General features: G+C 54.4%; 1 pseudogene across 1 annotated transcript; it reads left to right on the forward strand.

Annotated features, from left to right (window-relative positions):
* Positions 1 to 3,125: 3,125 nt before the first annotated feature.
* On the forward strand, positions 3,126 to 15,268 carry LOC144490442 (potassium channel subfamily K member 2-like; annotated as a pseudogene). The gene is made up of 4 exons (XR_013497256.1): positions 3,126 to 3,288; positions 5,918 to 6,104; positions 10,372 to 10,514; positions 14,831 to 15,268. The product of XR_013497256.1 is annotated as a potassium channel subfamily K member 2-like (transcript).
* Positions 15,269 to 19,112: the final 3,844 nt, after the last annotated feature.

Here is a 19,112-nt window from a genome sequence, read left to right on the forward strand (position 1 = left end):
CACCCCCTCACTCTGCCCCCCTCACTCTGCCCCCTCACTGTGCCCCCCTGACTCTGCACCCCCTCACTCTGCCCCCCTCACTCTGCCCCCTCACTCTGCCCCCCTCACTCTGCCCCCCTCACTCTGCCCCCCTCACTCTGCCCCCCTCACTCTGCCCCCCTCACTCTGCCACCTCACTCTGCCCCCCTCACTCTGCCCCCCTCACTCTGCCCCCTCACTCTGCGCCCCCTCACTCTGCCCCCCCTCACTCTGCCCCCCTCACTCTGCCCCCCTCACTCTGCCCCCCTCACCCTGCACCCCCTCACTCTGCTCCCCCTCTCTCTGCGCCCCCTCTCTCTGTCCCCCTCACTCCCCTCTCTCTGTCCCCCTCACTCCCCTCACTCTGCCCCCTCACTCCCCTCTCTCTGTCCCCCTCACTCCCCCTCACTCTGCCCCCTCACTTCCCTCTCTCTGTCCCCCTCACTCCCCCTCACTCTGTCCCCCTCACTCCCCTCTCTCTGTTCCCCTCACCACCCCTCACTCTGCCCCCTCACTCCCCTCTCTCTGTCCCCCTCACTCCCCCTCACTCTGCCCCCCTCACTCCCCTCTCTCTGTCCCCCTCACTCCCCCTCACTCTGCCCCCCACACCCCCTCATTCGTCTCTCACTCTGCGCCTCCTTACTCTGCCACTCTCTCTCTGCCCCCTCATTTTCCTCTCTCTATCCCCCCTCACTCTGCCCCCTTAATCCCCTCCCTCTCTGTCCCACCTCACTCTACCCCCCTCATTCCCCCCTCTCTGCCCCCTTCTCTCTGACCCCCACTCACTCCCCCTCGCTCTGCCCCCCTCTCTCTGCCCCCCTCTCTCAGCCCCCCTCTCTCAGCCCCCCTCTCTCTGCCCCCCTCTCTCTGCCCCGCTCTCTCTGCCCCCTCTCTCTGCCCCCCTCTCCCTGCCCCCCTCTCTCTGCCCCCTCTCTCTGCCCCCTTCTCTCTGCCCCCCTCTCTCTGCCCCCCTCTCTCTGCCCCCCTCTCTCTGCCCCGCTCTCTCTGCCCCCCTCTCTCTGCCCCCCTCTCTCTGCCCCCCTCTCTCTGCCCCCCTCTCTCTGCCCCCCTCTCTCTGCCCCCCTCTCTCTGCCCCCCTCTCTCTGCCCCCCTCTCCCTGCCCCCCTCTCTCTGCCCCGCTCTCTCTGCCCCCTCTCTCTGCCCCCCTCTCCCTGCCCCCCTCTCTCTGCCCCCCTCTCTCTGCCCCCCTCTCTCTGCCCCCCTCTCTCTGCCCCCCTCTCTCTACCCCCCCTCTCTCTGCCCCCCTCTCTCTGCCCCCCTCTCTCTGCCCCCTCTCTCTGCCCCCTCTCTCTGCCCCCTCTCTCTGCCCCCCTCTCTCTGCCCCCCCTCTCTCTGCCCCCCCCTCTCTCTGCCCCCCCCGCTCTGCCCCCCCTCCGTCTGCCCCCCTCTCTGCCCCCCCTCTCTCTTCCCCCCTCTCTCTGCCCCCCCTCTCTGCCCCCCTCTCTGCCCCCCTCTCTCTGCCCCCCTCTCTCTGCCCCCCCTCTCTCTGCCCCCCTCTCTGCCCCCCCTCTCTGCCCCCCTCTCTGCCCCCCTCTCTGCCCCCCCTCTCTGCCCCCCTCTCTGCCCCTCTCTCTCTGCCCCCCCTCTCTCTCTGCCCCCCTCTCTCTGCCCCCCCTCTCTCTGTCCCCCTCTCTGCCCCCCTCTCTCTGCCCCCCTCTCTCTGCCCCCTCTCTCTGCCCCCTCTCTCTGCCCCCTCTCTCTGCCCCCCTCTCTCTGCCCCCCCTCTCTCTGCCCCCACTCTCTCTGCCCCCCCTCGCTCTGCCTCCCCCTCTCTTTGCCTCCCCCTCTCTCTGCCTCCCTCTCTCTGCCCCCTTCTCTCTGACCCCCACTCACTCCCCCTCACTCTGCTCTGTCCACACTCTGCAACCCCATATCCTACTCATTCCCCCCTCATTCTGCCCCCTCACACCCCCTCACTCCCCCTCACACATCCCTCGCATCTCTCTCCCCCTCACTCCCCGCACCCTTTAATATCCCACCCAGTCTAATCCCACTCTCCCCCCTCACTCCCCACACCCTTTAATATCCCACCCAGTCTAATCCCACTCTCCCCCTCACTCCCCGCACCCTTTAATATCCCACCCAGTCTAATCCCACTCTCCCCCTCACTCCCCGCACCCTTTAATATCCCACCCATTCTAATCCCACTCTCCCCCTCACTCCCCGCACCCTTTAATATCCCACCCAGTCTAATCCCACTCTCCCCCTCACTCCCCGCACCCTTTAATATCCCACCCAGTCTAATCCCACTCTCCCCCCTCACTCCCCACACCCTTTAATATCCCACCCAGTCTAATCCCACTCTCCCCCTCACTCCCCGCACCCTTTAATATCCCACCCAGTCTAATCCCACTCTCCCCCTCACTCCCCGCACCCTTTAATATCCCACCCAGTCTAATCCCACTCTCCCCCTCACTCCCCGCACCCTTTAATATCCCACCCAGTCTAATCCCACTCTCCCCCCTCACTCCCCACACCCTTTAATATCCCACCCAGTCTAATCCCACTCTCCCCCTCACTCCCTGCACCCTTTAATATCCCACCCAGTCTAATCCCACTCTCCCCCCTCACTCCCCGCACCCTTTAATATCCCACCCAGTCTAATCCCACTCTCCCCCTCGCTCCCCGCACCCTTTAATATCCCACCCAGTCTAATCCCACTCTCCCACTCACTCCCCGGACCCTTTAATATCCCACCCAGTCTAATCCCACTCTCCCACTCACTCCTGGACCCTTTAATATCCCACCCAGTCTAATCCCACTCTCCCACTCACTCCCCGCACCCTTTAATATCCCACCCAGTCTAATCCCACTCTCCCCCTCACTCCCCGCACCCTTTAATATCCCACCCAGTCTAATCCCACCCTCCCACTCACTCCCCGCACCCCTTAATATCCCACCCAGCCTAATCCCACTCTCCTCCTCACTCCCGGCACCTTTTAATATCCCATCCAGTCTCATCCCACTTTCCCATTCTTTTCCCGACTATTTGCCGGGATTATTCTCTGCCGGTGTTTCCTGGAAGGTGGCTCCCACGTTGGCAAGTTCCCTATCCGGCCCTAATCCTGCTCTCTTACCTCTTCCAGGATTTGGGAATATCTCGCCCAAGACGGAAGGCGGGAAGATTTTTTGCATTGTCTATGCCTTGGTGGGAATTCCGATGTTTGGGGTTTTCTCCTGGCTGGAGTGGGTGACCAGCTGGGATCAGCCCTGGGACAGCTGATCGGAAAAGTGGAGGAGATTTTCCTGGTAAGTTTTCTGGAGAAAACAAGAGGAACAAGCCATTCGTCCCATCTTCTGCTGTTCCTGCTTCCAAGGAGCCTCTTCCCACCCCCTCTCCATCTCCCCCCTATCCCCGTATTAAAGAACAAAGAAAATTACAGCACAAGAACAGGCCCTTCGGCCCTCCAAGCCTGCACCGACCATGCTGCCCGACTGAACTAAAACCCCCTACCCTTCTGGGGACCATATCCCTCCATTCCCATCCCATTCATGTATTTATCCAGACGCCCCTTAAACGTCACTATCATATCCGCTTCCACTACCTCCCCCGGCAGCGAGTTCCAGGCACCCACCACCCTCTGTGTAAAAAATCTGCCTCGTACATCTCCTTTAAACCTTGCCCCTCGCACCTTAAACCTGTGCCCCCCTAGTAATTAACTCTTCCACCCTGGGGGAAAAAGCTTCTGACTATCCACTCTGTCCATGCCTCTCATAATCTTGTGGACTTCTATCAGGTCTCCCCCTCAACCTCCGTCGCTCCAGTGAGAACAAACCAAGTTTCTCCAACCTCTCCTCATAGCTAATGCCCTCCATACCAGGCAACATCCTGGTAAATCTTTTCTGTACCCTCTCCAAAGCCTCCACATCCTTCTGGCAGCGTGGCGACCAGAATCGAACACTATATTCCAAGTGCGGCCTAACTAAGGTTCTATAAAGCTGCAACATGACTTGCCAATTTTTAAACTCAATGCCCCGGCCGATGAAGGCAAGCATGCCGTATGCCTTCTTGACTACCTTATCCACCTGCGTTGCCACTTTCAGTGACCTGTGTACCTGTACGCCCAGATCCCTCTGCCTATCAATACTCTTAAGGGTTCTGCCATTTACTGTATATTTTCTATCTGTATTAGACCTTCCAAAATGCATTACCTCACATTTGTCCGGATTAAACTCCATCTGCCATCTCTCCGCCCAAGTCTCCAACTGATCTGTATCCTGCTGTATCCTCTGATGGTCCTCATCGCTATCCGCAAATCCACCAACCTTTGTGTCGGTCGCAAACTTACTAATCAATCCAGTTACATTTTCCTCCAAATAATTTAGAAATATTACAAACAGCAAAGGTCCCAGCACTAATTCCTGAGGAATGCCACTTGTCACAGCCCTCCATTCAGAAACGCACCCTTCCACTGCTACCCTCTGTCTTCTTTGACGGAGCCAGTTTTGTATCCACCTTGCCAGCTCACCTCTGATCCCATGTGACTTCACCTTCTGCATCAGTCTGCCATGAGGGACCTTGTCAAAGGTCTTACTGAAGTCCATGTAGACAACATCCACTGCCCTACCCTCATCAATCCTTCTATTCCTCTCTCCCACAAGTGTTTATCCAGCTTCCCCTCTTCGATGTATCAACACTATTCACCTCCCCCACTTCCCGTGGGAGCGAGTCCCACATTCACCCCACTCCCCATGGGAGTGAGTTCCAAATTCTCCCCCATTCCCTGTGGGAGTGAGTCCCACATTCTCCCCCGCTTCCCCGTGGGAGCAAGTCCCACATTCTCCCCCACTCCCTGTGGGAGCAAGTCCCACATTCTCCCCCACTCCCTGTGGGAGCGAGTCCCACATTCTCCCCCACTCCCCGTGGGAGTGAGTCCCACATTCACCCCACTCCCCATGGGAGTGAGTCCCACATTCTCCCCCACTCCCCGTGGGAGTGAGTCCCACATTCTCCCCACTCGCTGTAGGAGTGAGTCCCACATTCACCCCCACTCCCTGTGGGAGCGAGTCCCACATTCTCCCCACTCCCCGTGGGAGTGAGTCCCACATTCTCCTCCACTCCCCGTGGGAGTGAGTCCCACATTCTCCCCCACTCCCCGTGGGAGTGAGTCCCACATTCTCCCCCACTCCCCGTGGGAGTGAGTCCCACATTCTCCCCCACTCCCTGTGGGAGTGAGTCCCACATTCTCCCCCACTCCCCGTGGGCGTGAGTCCCACATTTTCCCCCATTCCCCGTGGGAGCGAGTCCCACATTCGCCCCGACTCCCTGTGGGAGCGAGTCCCACATTCTCCCCGACTCCCCGTGGGAGCAAGTCCCACATTCTCCTCCATTCCCCGTGGGAGCGAGTCCCACATTCTCCCCCACTCCCCGTGGGAGTGAGTCCCACATTCTCCCCCACTCCCCGCGGGAGCGAGTCCCACATTCTCCTCCACTCCCTGTGGGAGCGAGTCCCACATTCTCCCCCACCCCCCATGGGAGCGAGTCCCACATTCTCCCCCACTCCCCGTGGGAGCGAGCCCCACATTCTCCCCCACCCCCCATGGGAGCGAGCCCCACATTCTCCCCCACTCCCTGTGGGAGCGAGTCCCACATTCTCCCCCACTCCGTGTGGAAGCGAGTTCCTTGAATTAAGTTGTGAGGCGGGGTGGTGGGCTGGTTGAGGTGGGAGGCAGAGGGATGCCTGGCAACATTTCACAAATATCTCCAACCCCCCCAATATACACCAACCACCTCCCCCCGACCTAGAATTCTGTCCTTCCCTCGATTAGGGTGGGTGGGCTCGCAGGCTGGGGGAAGGGGGGTGGGGGTCTCGCGATGGCTGCGGGGAGTTCTGGGCAGCCTTCCCGTCCGTTCTGACCTGGTCTTGACCTTTTCCAGAGGTGGAAGGTCAACCCGACGGTGATTCGTGTCCTCTCCACCCTTCTCTTCATCCTGATTGGCTGCCTGATGTTTGTCTTTTGTCCGGTCCTGGTGTTCCGATGGATTGAGGACTGGCCCCTCCTTGACTCCGTCTACTTTGTGGTGATCACCCTGACGACCATCGGCTTTGGAGACTACGTGGCAGGTAGGCCAAGGCTTGTTGGAGAGGCTCAGAGGCCTACTTGAGGCCTACAACTGGAGGCTGCTGCCTTGCTCCCTGGGTGGAGGGAGTTTATGTGCGGCTGTCCCTGGCTGGCATTCTGAATTGATTTGATTTATTATTGTCACATGTATTGGGATACAGTGAAAAGTACTGTTTCTTGCACGCTATACAGACAAAGCATACCGTTCATAGAGAAGGAAAGGAGAGAGTGCAGAATGTAGTGTTACAGTCACAGCTAGGGTGTAGAGAAAGATCAACTTAATGCGAGATCGGTCCATTCAAAAGTCTGACAGCAGCAGGGAAGAAGCTGTTCTTGAGTCGGTCGGTAAGTGACCTCAGACTTTTGTATCTTTTTCCCGACGGAAGAAGGTGGAAGAGAGAATGTCCGGGGTGTGTGTGGGGTCCTTAATTATGCTGGCTGCTTTTCCCCGAGGCAGCGGGAAGTGTAGACAGAGTCAATGGATGGGAGGCTGGTTTGCGTGATGGACTGGGCTACATTCGCGAGCTTTTGTAGTTTCTTGCAGTCTTGGGCAGAGCAGGAGCCCCAGACCAAGCTGTGATACATCCAGAAAGGATGCTTTCTATGGTGCAGCTGTAAATGTTGGTGAGATTCGTAGCGGACATGCCAAATTTCCTTCGCCTCCTGAGAAAGTAGAGGCATTGGTGGGGCTTTCTTAACTATAGTGTCGGCATGGGGGGACCAGGACAGGTTGTTGGTGATCTGGACACCTAAAAACCTGAAGCTCTCGACCATTTCCACTTCATCCCTATTAATGTAGACAGGGGCATGTTCCTGAAGTCGATGACAATGTCCTTCTGAGGGGACATCCCAGAATTCTCTCCAGTTCAATCCAGCCCCGTTTGGCGCTGAGGTTAGACAGGGTAGGTTCAGAAAGAGTGATCCTGATTAGAGTGAGGTCCACATTTTCCCCCATTCCCCATGGGAGCGAGTCCCACATTCTCCCCCACTCCCCGAGGGAGCGAGCTCCACATTCTCCCATTTTTCTCCGTGGGAACAAGTTGCACATTCTCCCCACACCCCCATGGGAGTGAGTCCCACATTGTCCCCCACTCTCCCGTGGGAGCGAGTCCCACATTCTGCCCGCTCCCCGTGGGAGTGAGTCCCACACTCTGCCTGCCCCCCATGGGAGTGACTCCCACATTCTCCCAATTTTCCCCCATGGGAGTGAATCCCACATTCCCCCCCACTCCTCATGGGAGCGAGTCCCACATTCTCCCCACTCCCCGTGGGAGCGAGTCCCACATTCTCCCAATTTTCCCCCGTGGGAGCGAATCCCAAATTCTTCCCCACTCCCCATGGGAGCGAGTCCCACATTCTCCCAATTTTCCCCCATGGGAACGAGTTGCACATTCTCCCCCAGTCCCCATGGGCGCGAGTCCCACATTCTCCCCACTCCCCATGGGAGCGAGTCCCACATTCTCCCCCATCCTGTAGGAGCGAGTTCCACATTGTCTCCCAATTCCCGTCGGAGCGAATCCCACATTCTCCCCGCTCCCCGTGGGAGCGAGTCCCACATTCTCCCCACTCCCTGTGGGAGCGAGTCCCACATTCTCCCTATTCGCCCATGGGAGTGAGTCCCACATTCTCCCTATTCGCCCATGGGAGCGAGTCCCACATTCTCCCCCAGTCCCCGTGGGAGCGAGTCCCACATTCTCCCCCAGTCCCCATGGGAGCGAGTCCCACATTCTCCCCACTCCCCGTGGGAGCGAGTCCCACATTCTCCCAATTTTCCCCCGTGGGAGCGAATCCCAAATTCTTCCCCACTCCCCATGGGAGCGAGTCCCACATTCTCCCCCATCTCGTAGGAGCGGGTTCCACATTGTCTCCCAATTCCCGTCGGAGCGAATCCCACATTCTCCCCGCTCCCCGTGGGAGCGAGTCCCACATTCTCCCCCACTCCCCGTGGGAGCGAGTCCCACATTCTCCCCACTCCCTGTGGGAGCGAGTCCCACATTCTCCCTATTCGCCCATGGGAGCGAGTCCCACATTCTCCTTATTCGCCCATGGGAGCGAGTCCCACATTCTCCCCCAGTCCCCATGGGAGCGAGTCCCACATTCTCCCCCAGTCCCCGTGGGAGCGAGTCCCACATTCTCCCCAATCCCCGTGGCAAACGCAATGCCAGCACTCATGTCGAGAGGGCTAGAATACAAGAGCAGGGATGTACTTCTGAGGCTGTATAAGGCTCTGGTCAGACCCCATTTGGAGTATTGAGAGCAGTTTTGGGCCCCGTATCTAAGGAAGGATGTGCCGGCCTTGGAAAGGGTCCAGAGGAGGTTCACAAGAATGATCCCGGGAATGAAGAGGTTGTCGCATGAGGAACGGTTGAGGATTCTGGGTCTGTACTTGATGAGAGTTTAGAAGGATGAGAGGGGGATCTCATTGAAACTTCCAGAATACGGAAAGGCCTGGATAGAGTGGACGTGGGGAAGATGTTTCCATTAGTCGGGGAGACTGGGATTCGAGGGCTCGGCCTCAGAGTAAAGGGACGGACCCTTTAGAACCGAGATGAGGAGGAATTTCTTCAGCCAGAGGGTGGGTGAATCTGTGGAACTCGTTGCCACAGAGGGAGGCCGGGTCATTGAGTGTATTGGAGACAGAGATAGATTCTCGATTGGTGAGGGGGGGGTGAAAGGTCATGGGGAAAAGGCGGGAGAATGGGGTTGAGAAACTTATCAGCCATGGCGGAGCAGATGGGCCGAATGGCCTAATGCAGCTCCTGTATCTTATGGTTTCATGGTATTGGCCCAACTTTGTGAGGAAAGATTGAGCCTTTACTCATTGGAGTTTATTCATTCGCTGGCCGGGCCCAACCTTTATCCCCCATCCCTAATTGCCCCCTTGAGAAGGTGGTGGGTGAGCCGCCATCTTGAACCCGCTGCAGTCCCCGCGTGGTGTAGGTACACCCACCGTGCTGTTAGGGAGGGAGTTCCAGGATTGTGATTGGACATCAGTCAGTCCCCGTGTGTGGTGTAGGTACACCCACAGTGCTGTTAGGGAGGGAGTTCCAGGATTGTGATTGGACATCAGTCAGTCCCCGTGTGGTGTAGGTACACCCACAGTGCTGTTAGGGAGGGAGTTCCAGGATTTTGACCCCAGCCACAGCGAAGGAACGGCCGATATATTTCCAAGTCGGGATGGTGAGTGGCTCGGAGGGGGAGCTTGCAGGTGGGGGTGTTCCCCATGTGTCTGCTGCCCCCCCCCCTTGTCCTTCTAGGTGGTAGAGGTGGCGGGTTTGGAAGGTGCTGTCGAAGGAGCCTTGGCGAGTCGCTGCAGTGCATCTTGTAGATGGTACACACTGCTGCCACTGTGCGTCGGTGGTGGAGGGAGTGAGTGTTTGTGGTTAGCGTGTCGATCGAGCGGGGCTGCTTTGTCCTGGATGGTGTCGAGCTTCTCGAGTGTTGTTGGGAGCCGCACTCATCCAGGCAAGTGGGGAGTGTTCCATCGCACTCCTGACTTGTGTCCTTGTCGATGGTGGACAGGCTTTGGGGGAGTCAGGAGGTGAGTTACTCTCCGCAGGATTCCCAGTGGACAGGCTTTGGGGGGAGTTGGGAGGTGAGTTACTCTCCGCAGGATTCCCAGTGGACAGACTTTGGGGGGAGTTGGGAGGTGAGTTACTCTCCGCAGGATTCCCAGCCTCTGACCTGCTCTGGTAGCCTCAGTATTTATATACTGAGGCACGGTGGCACAGTGGGTTAGCACTGCTGCTTCACAGCTCCAGGGCCCCAGGTTCGATTCCCGGCTCGGGTCACTGTCTGTGTGGAGTTTGCACATTCTCCTCGTGTCTGCATGGGTTTTCTCCGGGTGCTCCGGTTTCCTCCCACAGTCCAAAGATGTGCAGGTTAGGTTGATTGGCCAGGTTAAAAATTGCCCCTTAGAGTCCTGGGATGCGTAGGTTAGAGGGATTAGCGGGTAAATATGTGGGGGTAGGGCCTGGGTGGGATTGTGGTCGGTGCAGACTCGATGGGCCGAATGGCCTCCTTCTGCACTGTAGGGTTTCTATGGTTGGGTCCCAGTTGAGTTTCTGGTCTAGCTATGAAGAGGCAGACTTGAAAGTGGGGCAAAGGCCTCACATAATCGGATCTCACTGAGTCCTGGAGTGGGCCCGAGACCGGGAGGGGGAGGGAGGGCCGAAAGGCCTCCAATTGCTCCTTTTGTTTGCACTCTGGCGCCCCCTTGCTTGACCTCCTGATATTGGCTAACTCCTGGAACGTTCCCTCTCGCCCTAGGCGGGGATTCGAACCGGGTTTATAAGGTTTGGTATAAACCCCTCGTGTGGTTCTGGATTCTCCTGGGCCTCGCCTACTTTGCTGCCATCCTCTCGATGATTGGTGATTGGCTCCGAGCTCTCTCCAGGAGGACCCGGGCTGAGGTAAGAAAAGCGCAATAACTCCCGTTCTCCGCCACTGATCAGAGATTTCCAAGGTATAATATAAAGTTCGCCTCGACCCCAACTATTTGTGATTTTTGGCATTCGTGTGAGAATAAAATGTTTCACTCCTGGTATGATTCCAATGACCCCACTGCTGGGAGGCAGCAGTGCCACCGTGACACCTACATCCTTCACTCCAGGTGTGATTCTATTGACGCACAGGGAAGCTTTCATTAAAACCAACTTTATTTAAGAACACAGTTAAAATATAACAAAAAGAATTAGCATAACTTTTATCAGTTGAAATACTTAAACAATGAAAGGTATGATTCTTAACTGCTAATCTATAGTTCCAATATAAGCAATATCCCCACAGGCGTAAACCCCCCCTCCTCAGAATCAGTTGGCAAAAACACACAGGCTTATGTGGGTTTCTAGATTTCCAGCCTTTTAACTCCTCTGGAAGAACACATGTCCTCTGACTCCCAGACAGCAGCCTCCAGAGAGAGATCTAACTTCCAAACTGTAGAACCTCAGAAAAGTGACCTAGTTTCTGGCAGATCCCAGTCTCCAGAGACAGAGAGAGAGACAAAGAGCGACTCCTTTCTACAGCCCCGACAGCAACAACTGAGCTTATTTTCTCTCCGTAAGTCTAGCCCCGCTCATTTCCATGTCAATCAAGCCCCACTCTGAAAAACCCCGGGGGAAAACACGAAACATAACAACTCTGCATTAGCCCAGATTAAAACAAACATTGCCGCAATTAAGATCAATGATTCCGCTGCAGTAACAGCAACAGGGGCTGTCGGTTACAAACATAACGGAACCGATAATAGAACTGGCTGCGAAAGGAAAATTGGGATTAGAATCATAGAATCCTACAGTGCAGAAGGAGGCCATTCAGCCCATCGAGTCTCCACTGACAACAATACCATCCAGGTCCTATCCCCATAACCCCATGCATTTAGAAACATAGAAAAACTACAGCACAAACAGGCCCTTCGGCCCACAAGTTGTGCCGAACACATCCCTACCTTCTAGACTTACATAGAAACATAGAAAAACTACTACCCTAGCTAGTCCCCCTGACACTAAGGGACAATTTAGCACGGCCAATCCACCTAAGCACATCTGTGGGAGGAAACTGGAGCACCCGGAGGAAACCTACGCAGACACGGGGGGAATGTGCAGACTCCGCACAGACAGTGACCCAAGCCGGGAATTGAACCCGGGTCCCTGGCGCTGTGAGGCAGCAGTGCTAACCATTGTGCCACCACATTTAGAGGTTCATTAACATAGATATCTGACACTTGCTTTAAGAGAATAATTAACAAGTTATTTTATTCAACCAACCAGGGAATTTTAACTAAACCAGTAACATATTACTTAAAGGATTCTTTCGACTGAAATGCTGTTCAAATAAAGACAAGGATCATTCAGTACCAAAACAATAGTAACAGAATCTTAGTCAATCTCAAAACAATCTATATACAACCAAGTCTGGTGGCTTGGAAAAGATTTGAAGTTCTTTGGTAGTTGTCCGCTGTCTGTAAGCGCTGTCTCATTTGGTACTTGTCGCTGGTTAAATGGTGAGCTCCATTAAGGCATATCTGAAGCTGACAGAGTTAAGAGATAACTATTGATTTAACTGCCTTTAACTGCTCCGGGTAGCCTGGCCCTGGCTCTAGGAAGCTAGGCTGTTTCTCAACTTCCCAAACTCTTTGTGAGGGGGAAGGTTCTGCCCAAGACTGTTTTTCCACCCTGCCATTCAGTATATACCCATCCCCACGCGGATTCGAACCCCCACCCCAATGATTTCCAATCCCATTCAAGTATCTTCAACCCCGGTAATTGGCGGTTTCGGAAATGGGCCGCAATGCCCCATACGGAGTCATAGAGATTTACAGCATGGAAACAGGCCCTTCGGCCCAACTTGTCCATGCCGCCCTTTTCTTTATCCACTAAGCTAGTCCCAATTGCCCACGTTTGGCCCATATCCCTCTATACCCATCTTACACATGTAAATGCTTTTTAAAAGACAAAATTGTACCCGCCTCTACTACTACCTCTGGCAGCTTGTTCCAGACACTCACCACCCTCTGTGTGAAAAAATTGCCCCTCTGGACACTTTTGTATCTCTCACCTTAAACCTATGCCCTCTAGTTTTAGACTCCCCTCCCTTTGGGAAAAGATATTGACTATCTAGCTGATCTGTGCCCCTCATTATTTTATAGACCTCTATAAGGTCACCCCTCAGCCTCCTACGTTCCAGAGAAAAAAGTCCCAGTCTATCCAGCCTCTCCTTATAACTCAATCCATCAAGTCCCGGTAGCATCCGAGTAAATCTTTTCTGCACTCTTTCTAGTTTAATAATATCCTTTCTATAATAGGGTGACCAGAACTGTACACAGTATTCCAAGTGTGGCCTTACCAATGTCTTGTACAACTTCAACAAGACGTCCCAACTCCTGTATTCAATGTTCTGACCGATGAAACCAAGCATGCCGAATGCCTTCTTCACCACTCTGTCCACCTGTGATTCCACTTTTAAGGAGCTATGAACCTGTACCCCTAGATCTCTTTGTTCTGTAACTCTCCCCAACGCCCTACCATCAACTGAGTAAGTCCTGCCCTGGTTCAATCTACCAAAATGCATCACCTTACATTTATCTAAATTAAACTCCATCTGCCATTCATCAGCCCACTGGCCCAATTGATCAAGATCCCTCTGCAATCAGAGATAACGTTCTTCACTGTCCACTATGCCACCAATCTTGGTGTCATCTGCAAACCCACTAACCATGCCTCCTACATTCCCATCCAAATCATTAATATAAATGACAAACAACAGTGGGCCCAGCACCGATCCCTGAGGCACACCGCTGGTCACAGGCCTCCAGTTTGAAAAACAATCCTCTACAACCACCTTCTGTCAAGAAGCCAATTTTGTATCCATTTAGATACCTCACCCTGGACCCCGTGAGAGAGACAGACAGATTGGTTCTCCTTACAGAAACATAGAAACATAGAAGGTAGGGACAGGAGGAGGCCATTCGGCCCTTCGAGCCTGCTCCGCCATTCATCACCATCACGGCTGATCATCCAACTCAATAGCCTAATCCTGCTTTCTCCCCATAACCTTTGACCCCGTTTGCCCCAAGTGCTGTATCCAGCCGCCTCTTGAATACATTCAATGTTTTGGCATCAACTACTTCCTGTGGGTGATGAATTCCACAGGCTCACCGGGTGAAGAAATGTCTCCTCACCTCCGTCCTAAATGGTCTCCCCCGAATCCTCAGACTGTGACCCCCCTGGTTCTGGACTCCCCCCACCATCATAGAAATCATAGAAATCATAGAAACCCTACAGTGCAGAAGGAGGCCATTCGGCCCATCAAGTCTGCACCGACCACAATCCCACCCAGGCCCTACCCCCACATATGTTCCCGCTAATCCCACTAACCTACGTATCTCAGGGGCAATTTTTAACCTGGCCAATCAACCTAACCCGCACATCTTTGGACTGTGGGAGGAAACCGGAGCACCCGGAGGAAACCCACGCAGACACGAGGAGAATGTGCAAACTCCACACAGACAGTGACCTGGGCCGGGAATCGAACCCAGGATCCTGGAGCTGTGAAGCAGCAGTGCTAACCACTGTGCTGCCGTGCCGCCCATCGGGAACATCCTCCCTGCATCTACCCTGTCTCAGTCCTGTTAGAATTTTATAAGTCTCTATGAGATCCCTCCCCTCATTCGTCCGAACTCCAGCGAAAAAAATCCTAACCTAGTCAATCTCTCCTCATACATCAGTCCCCGGAATCAGCCTGGTAAACCTTCGCTGCACTCCCTCGAGAGCAAGAACATCCTTCCTCAGAAAAGGGGACCAAAACTGCACACAATACTCTAAGTGTGGCCTCACCAAGGACCTGTATAATTGCAACACATCCCTCGCTCCTGTACTCGAAACCTCTCGCAATGAAGGCCAACATGCCATTTGCCTTCTTTACCGCCTGCTGCACCTGCATGCTTACCTTCAGCGACTGGTGCAGAAGGACGCCCGGGTCCCTCTGCACACTCCCCTCTCCCAATTTACAGCCATTCAGATAGTAATCTGCTGCCTTGTTTTTGCATCCAACGTGAGTAACCTCACATTTATCCAAATTAAACTGCATCTGCCATTGACTTGCCCACAACTGGTTTATAACTCAAACCATCAAGTCCCGTCCTGGTTGAATAGCCGGGGGAAGGATAGTGAAACTGCAGTTCACTGACTGTGTTGCCCCCCTCTCTCTCTCTCTCTCTCTCCACCCACAGATGGGAGGGCTGACGGCCCAAGCTGCCAACTGGACGGCCAACCTCACCACAGAGATCAAAGTGAGCCGCCGGCGCCTCAGTTTGGAGTTCCACGACAAGTTCCAACGGGGGCCGGGGTCCGCAGCGCCGGGGACGGAGCCCCTGTCCCCCGGGGAGGAGGCCTCGTCGCCCGGCTCCGCCCCTTCCCTCCGGGGAGGGGAACCCCCGGCTCCCGAGGACGACTCGCAACCCATTGACTTCTTGGGCGAGGACTTGGCCTTCATCGACGCGGAGGAGTCGGACCGGCGCTCGGCCCGGAGCGGCCTGTCCTCCCCCCTGCCCGCCGCCCGCCGCGCCAAGCGGAGAGCCCGCCGCAAGCAGCAGAGGAGAGCCAACGGTTACGCCGGGGGCCGGGAGGGGGAATCGGCGCGGACCAGGGACAAGGGCGAGAATGTTTGACTCGTGTGTGTGTGTGGGGGGGTGGGGGGGTGTTTGTATGTGTGGGGGCGTGTGTGGTTGTGTGTGTGTGTGTGGCCGTTTATATGTGTGTGTGTGTATGGGGGGTGGGGGGTGTTTGTATGTGTGGGGGCGTGTGTGGGTGTGTGTGTGGCCATTTATATGTGTGTGTGTGTGTGTGGGCCTTTGTATGTTTGTGTGTGAGCGTGGGTGTTTCTATGTGTGGGGGTGTTTGTGGGCGTTTGTATGTGTGGGTGTGTGTCTGTGTTGTGTGTGGGCGTTTGTATGTGTGGGTGTGTGTCTGTGTTGTGTGTGGGCCTTTGTATGTGTGGGGTGTGTGTGTGCGTGTAGGTGTTTGTGTGTGTGAGTGTGTGTGTGAGTGTGTGTGTGAGTGTTTGTATGTGTGGGGGTGTGTGTGTGGATTTTGTATGTGTGGGGGTGTGGGAGTGTTTGTATGTGTGGTGGTGTGTGTGTGTGGTGGTGTGTGTGTGTGGGGGTGTGTGTGTGTGTGTGGGTGCGTGTGTGTGTGGGTATGTGTATGGGTGCGTGTGTGTGTGGGTGTTTGTATGTGTGTGGGTGTGTGTGTGGGTGTTAGTGTGTGTGTGAGTGTGTGTGTGGGTGTTTGTATGTGTGGGGGTGTGTGTGGGTTTTGTATGTGTGGGGGTGTGGGAGTGTTTGTATCTGTGGTGGTGTGTGTGTGTGTGTGTGTGGATGTTTGTATGTGTGGGTGTGTGTGTGTGTGGGTGTTTGTATGTGTGGGTGTGTGAGTGTGTGTGTGGGAGTGTTTGTATGTGTGGGTGTGTGTGTGTGTGGGTGTGTGTATGTGTGGGTGTGTGAGTGTGTGTGTGGAAGTGTTTGTATCTGTGGTGGTGTGTGTGTGTGTGTGGATGTTTGTATGTGTGGGTGTGTGTGTGTGTGGGGGTGTTTGTATGTGTGGGGGTATGTGTGAGTGTGTGTGTGGGTGTGTGTGTGTGTGGGTGTTTGTATGTGTGGGGGTGTTTGTATGTGTGGGTGCATATGGGGGGGGTGGTGGGAATGGGGGGGTGTCCGTGGTCCCGGGGGGTAGTGAGTCCGAAGGGGAGGGAGAAGGTGATGGCGGAGCGAGGAAGGAATGGACCAATCACGCCCGTGCGACGGAGGTGCCAAGGATCCCGGGTCAGTTGGCCATTGAGGAATGGCGGCAGACTATCCCAGCGGTGAACCTGTGCCAACCTGGGCGCCACAAGGACTAATAACATGCGTAAACTGAGCCAAATGGACATGCCAAGTGGCCAAGCTCGGCTGCCTGTATGTTGGGCAGCCCCATCCGGAAAAGGGGGAAGGAAACGGCAAGCGGGGAACTACAGGCCAGCGAGCTTCACATCCTCTATGGAGAAATGTTCATTAAAGATGTTACAGCGCGGCATTGTGGTAATTGATGGCGACCAGGCAGAGTCTACATGGTTTTGTGAAAGGGATATCACATCGGAACCAATGTAGTGGAGTTCTTTGAAGGGGTCACATGTAGATAGAGGGGAACCGGTGGATGTACTGTACACATTGGCAGACTGGTACCAAAACTAAAATCACATGGGATTCGGGTTGGGCTGGCTAGATGGGTACAGAAACTGGCTTGGTTATAGGAGCCATGATGTGGAGATGCTGGCATTGGACTGGGGTAAGCACAGTAAGAATGTTGATTATGGAAGACAGACTAGCGGTGGAAGGGTGTTTTTCAGAACGGAGATCTGTAGATCGTGGTGTTCCGCAGGGATCGGTGATTGATGGCGACCAGGCAGAGTCTACATGGTTTTGTGAAAGGGATATCACATTGGAACCAATGTAGTGTAGTTTGTAGTACAGGTGACACAGTGTAGGCACGGTGGCACAGTGGTTAGCACTGCTGCCTCACAGCGCCAGGGACCCGGGTTCGATTCCCGGCTCGGGTCACTGTCTGTGCGGAGTCTGCACGTTCTCCCCCCGTGTCTGCGTGGGTTTCCTCCGGGTCCTCCGGTTTCCTCCCACAGTCCGAAAGATGTGCTGGTTAGGGTGCATTGGCCGTGCTAAATTCTCCCTCAATGTACCCGAACAGGCGCCGGAGTGTGGCAACTAGGGGATTTTCACAGTAACTTCATTGCAGTGTTAATGTAAGCCGACTTGTGACACTAATAAATAGACTTTTAAAAAACTTTAAACTTTAATATATATAAATGATCTGGAGGTGGTCTGACTAGTGAGTTTGCGGATGACACAAAGGTTGGCGGAGTTGCTGATAGTGCCGGGGGTAATCGGAGAATACAATATGGGGGGCTGCAGAAGGACTTGGACAGGTTAGGAGAGTGGGCAAAGAAGTGGCAGAGTGAATACAACGTGGGAAAGTGTGAGGTTACGCACTTTGGAAGGAGGAATAGAGGTGTAGACTATTTTCTAAATGGGGAAAGACTTTGGAAATCTGAAGCCCAAAGGGACTTGGGAGTCCTGGTTCAAGATTCTCTTAAGGTCAACGTGCAGGTTCAGTCGGCAGTTAGGAAGGCAAATGCAATGTCAGCATTCATGTCGAGAGGGCTAGAATACAAGAGCAGGGATGTACTTCTGAGGCTGTATAAGGCTCTGGTCAGACCCCATTTGGAGTATTGTGAGCAGTTTTGGGCCCCGTATCTAAGGAAGGATGTGCCGGCCTTGGAAAGGGTCCAGAGGAGGTTCACAAGAATGATCCCTGGAATGAAGAGCTTGTCGTATGAGGAACGGTTGAGGACTCTGGGTCTGTACTCGTTGGAGTTTAGAAGGATGAGGGGGGGGGGGATCTTATTGGAACTTACAGAATACTGCGAGGCCTGGATAGAGCGGACGTGGAGAGGTTGTTTCCACTAGTAGGAGAAACTAGAACCAGAGAGCACAACCTCAGGCTAAAGGGACGATCCTTTAAAACAGAGATGAGGAGGAATTTCTTCAGCCAGAGAGTGGTGAATCTGTGGAACTCTTTGCCGCAGAAGGCTGTGGAGGCCGGGTCATTGAGTGTCTTTAAGACAGAGATAGACAGGTTCTTGATGAATAAGAGGATCAGGGGTTATGGGGAAAAGGCAGGAGAACGGGGATGAGAAAAATATCAGCCATGATTGAATGGCGGAGCAGACTCGATGGGCCGAGTGGCCTAATTCTGCTCCTATATCTTATGGTCTTATGGCCTTATGGATATAGATAGATTGGAGACTTGGGCATAGAAATGGCAGATGGTGTTTAATACGGACAAACGCGAGGGTGATGCATTTTGGAGGATCAAATTCAGGTGTGAATAATACTGTAAATGGCAGAACTCTTAGGAACATTAACACACTGAGGGATCTGGGCACGCAGATCCACAGTTTCCTAAAAGTGCCAAACAGGTAGCCAAGGTGATTAAGAAAGCAAATGGCATTCTTGCCTTCATCAGCCGGGGCATTGAGTACAAGAGTTGGGAAATCAGGTTGCAGCTGCATAAAACCTTGTTTAGGCCACATTTGGAGTATTGCGGGCAGTTCTGGTCGCCACACTACCAGAAGGAAGCTTTGGACAGAGTGCAAAGAAGGTTCACCAGGATGTTGGCCTGGTCTCGAGGGCTTTGGCTATGAGGAGAGGTTGGATAAACTCGGATTGTTGTCAGTGGAAAGACGGAGGCTGAGGGGAGACCTCATAGAGGTCTGCAAAATGATGAGAGGTGTAGACAGAGTGGATAGTCAGAGGCCTTTCCCCCAGGGTGGAAGTGTCAATTACACGGGGGGGCACAGGTTCCAGGTGAGAGTGGAAAGGTTTGAGGGAGGTGTGCGGGAGGCAAGTTTTTCACGCAGAGAGTGGCGGGTGCCTGGAACGCAGAGGAGGTGGTGGAAGCGGA

This window comes from Mustelus asterias, unplaced genomic scaffold, assembly GCF_964213995.1.
Source record: "Mustelus asterias unplaced genomic scaffold, sMusAst1.hap1.1 HAP1_SCAFFOLD_3284, whole genome shotgun sequence".
NCBI lineage: Eukaryota > Metazoa > Chordata > Chondrichthyes > Carcharhiniformes > Triakidae > Mustelus > Mustelus asterias.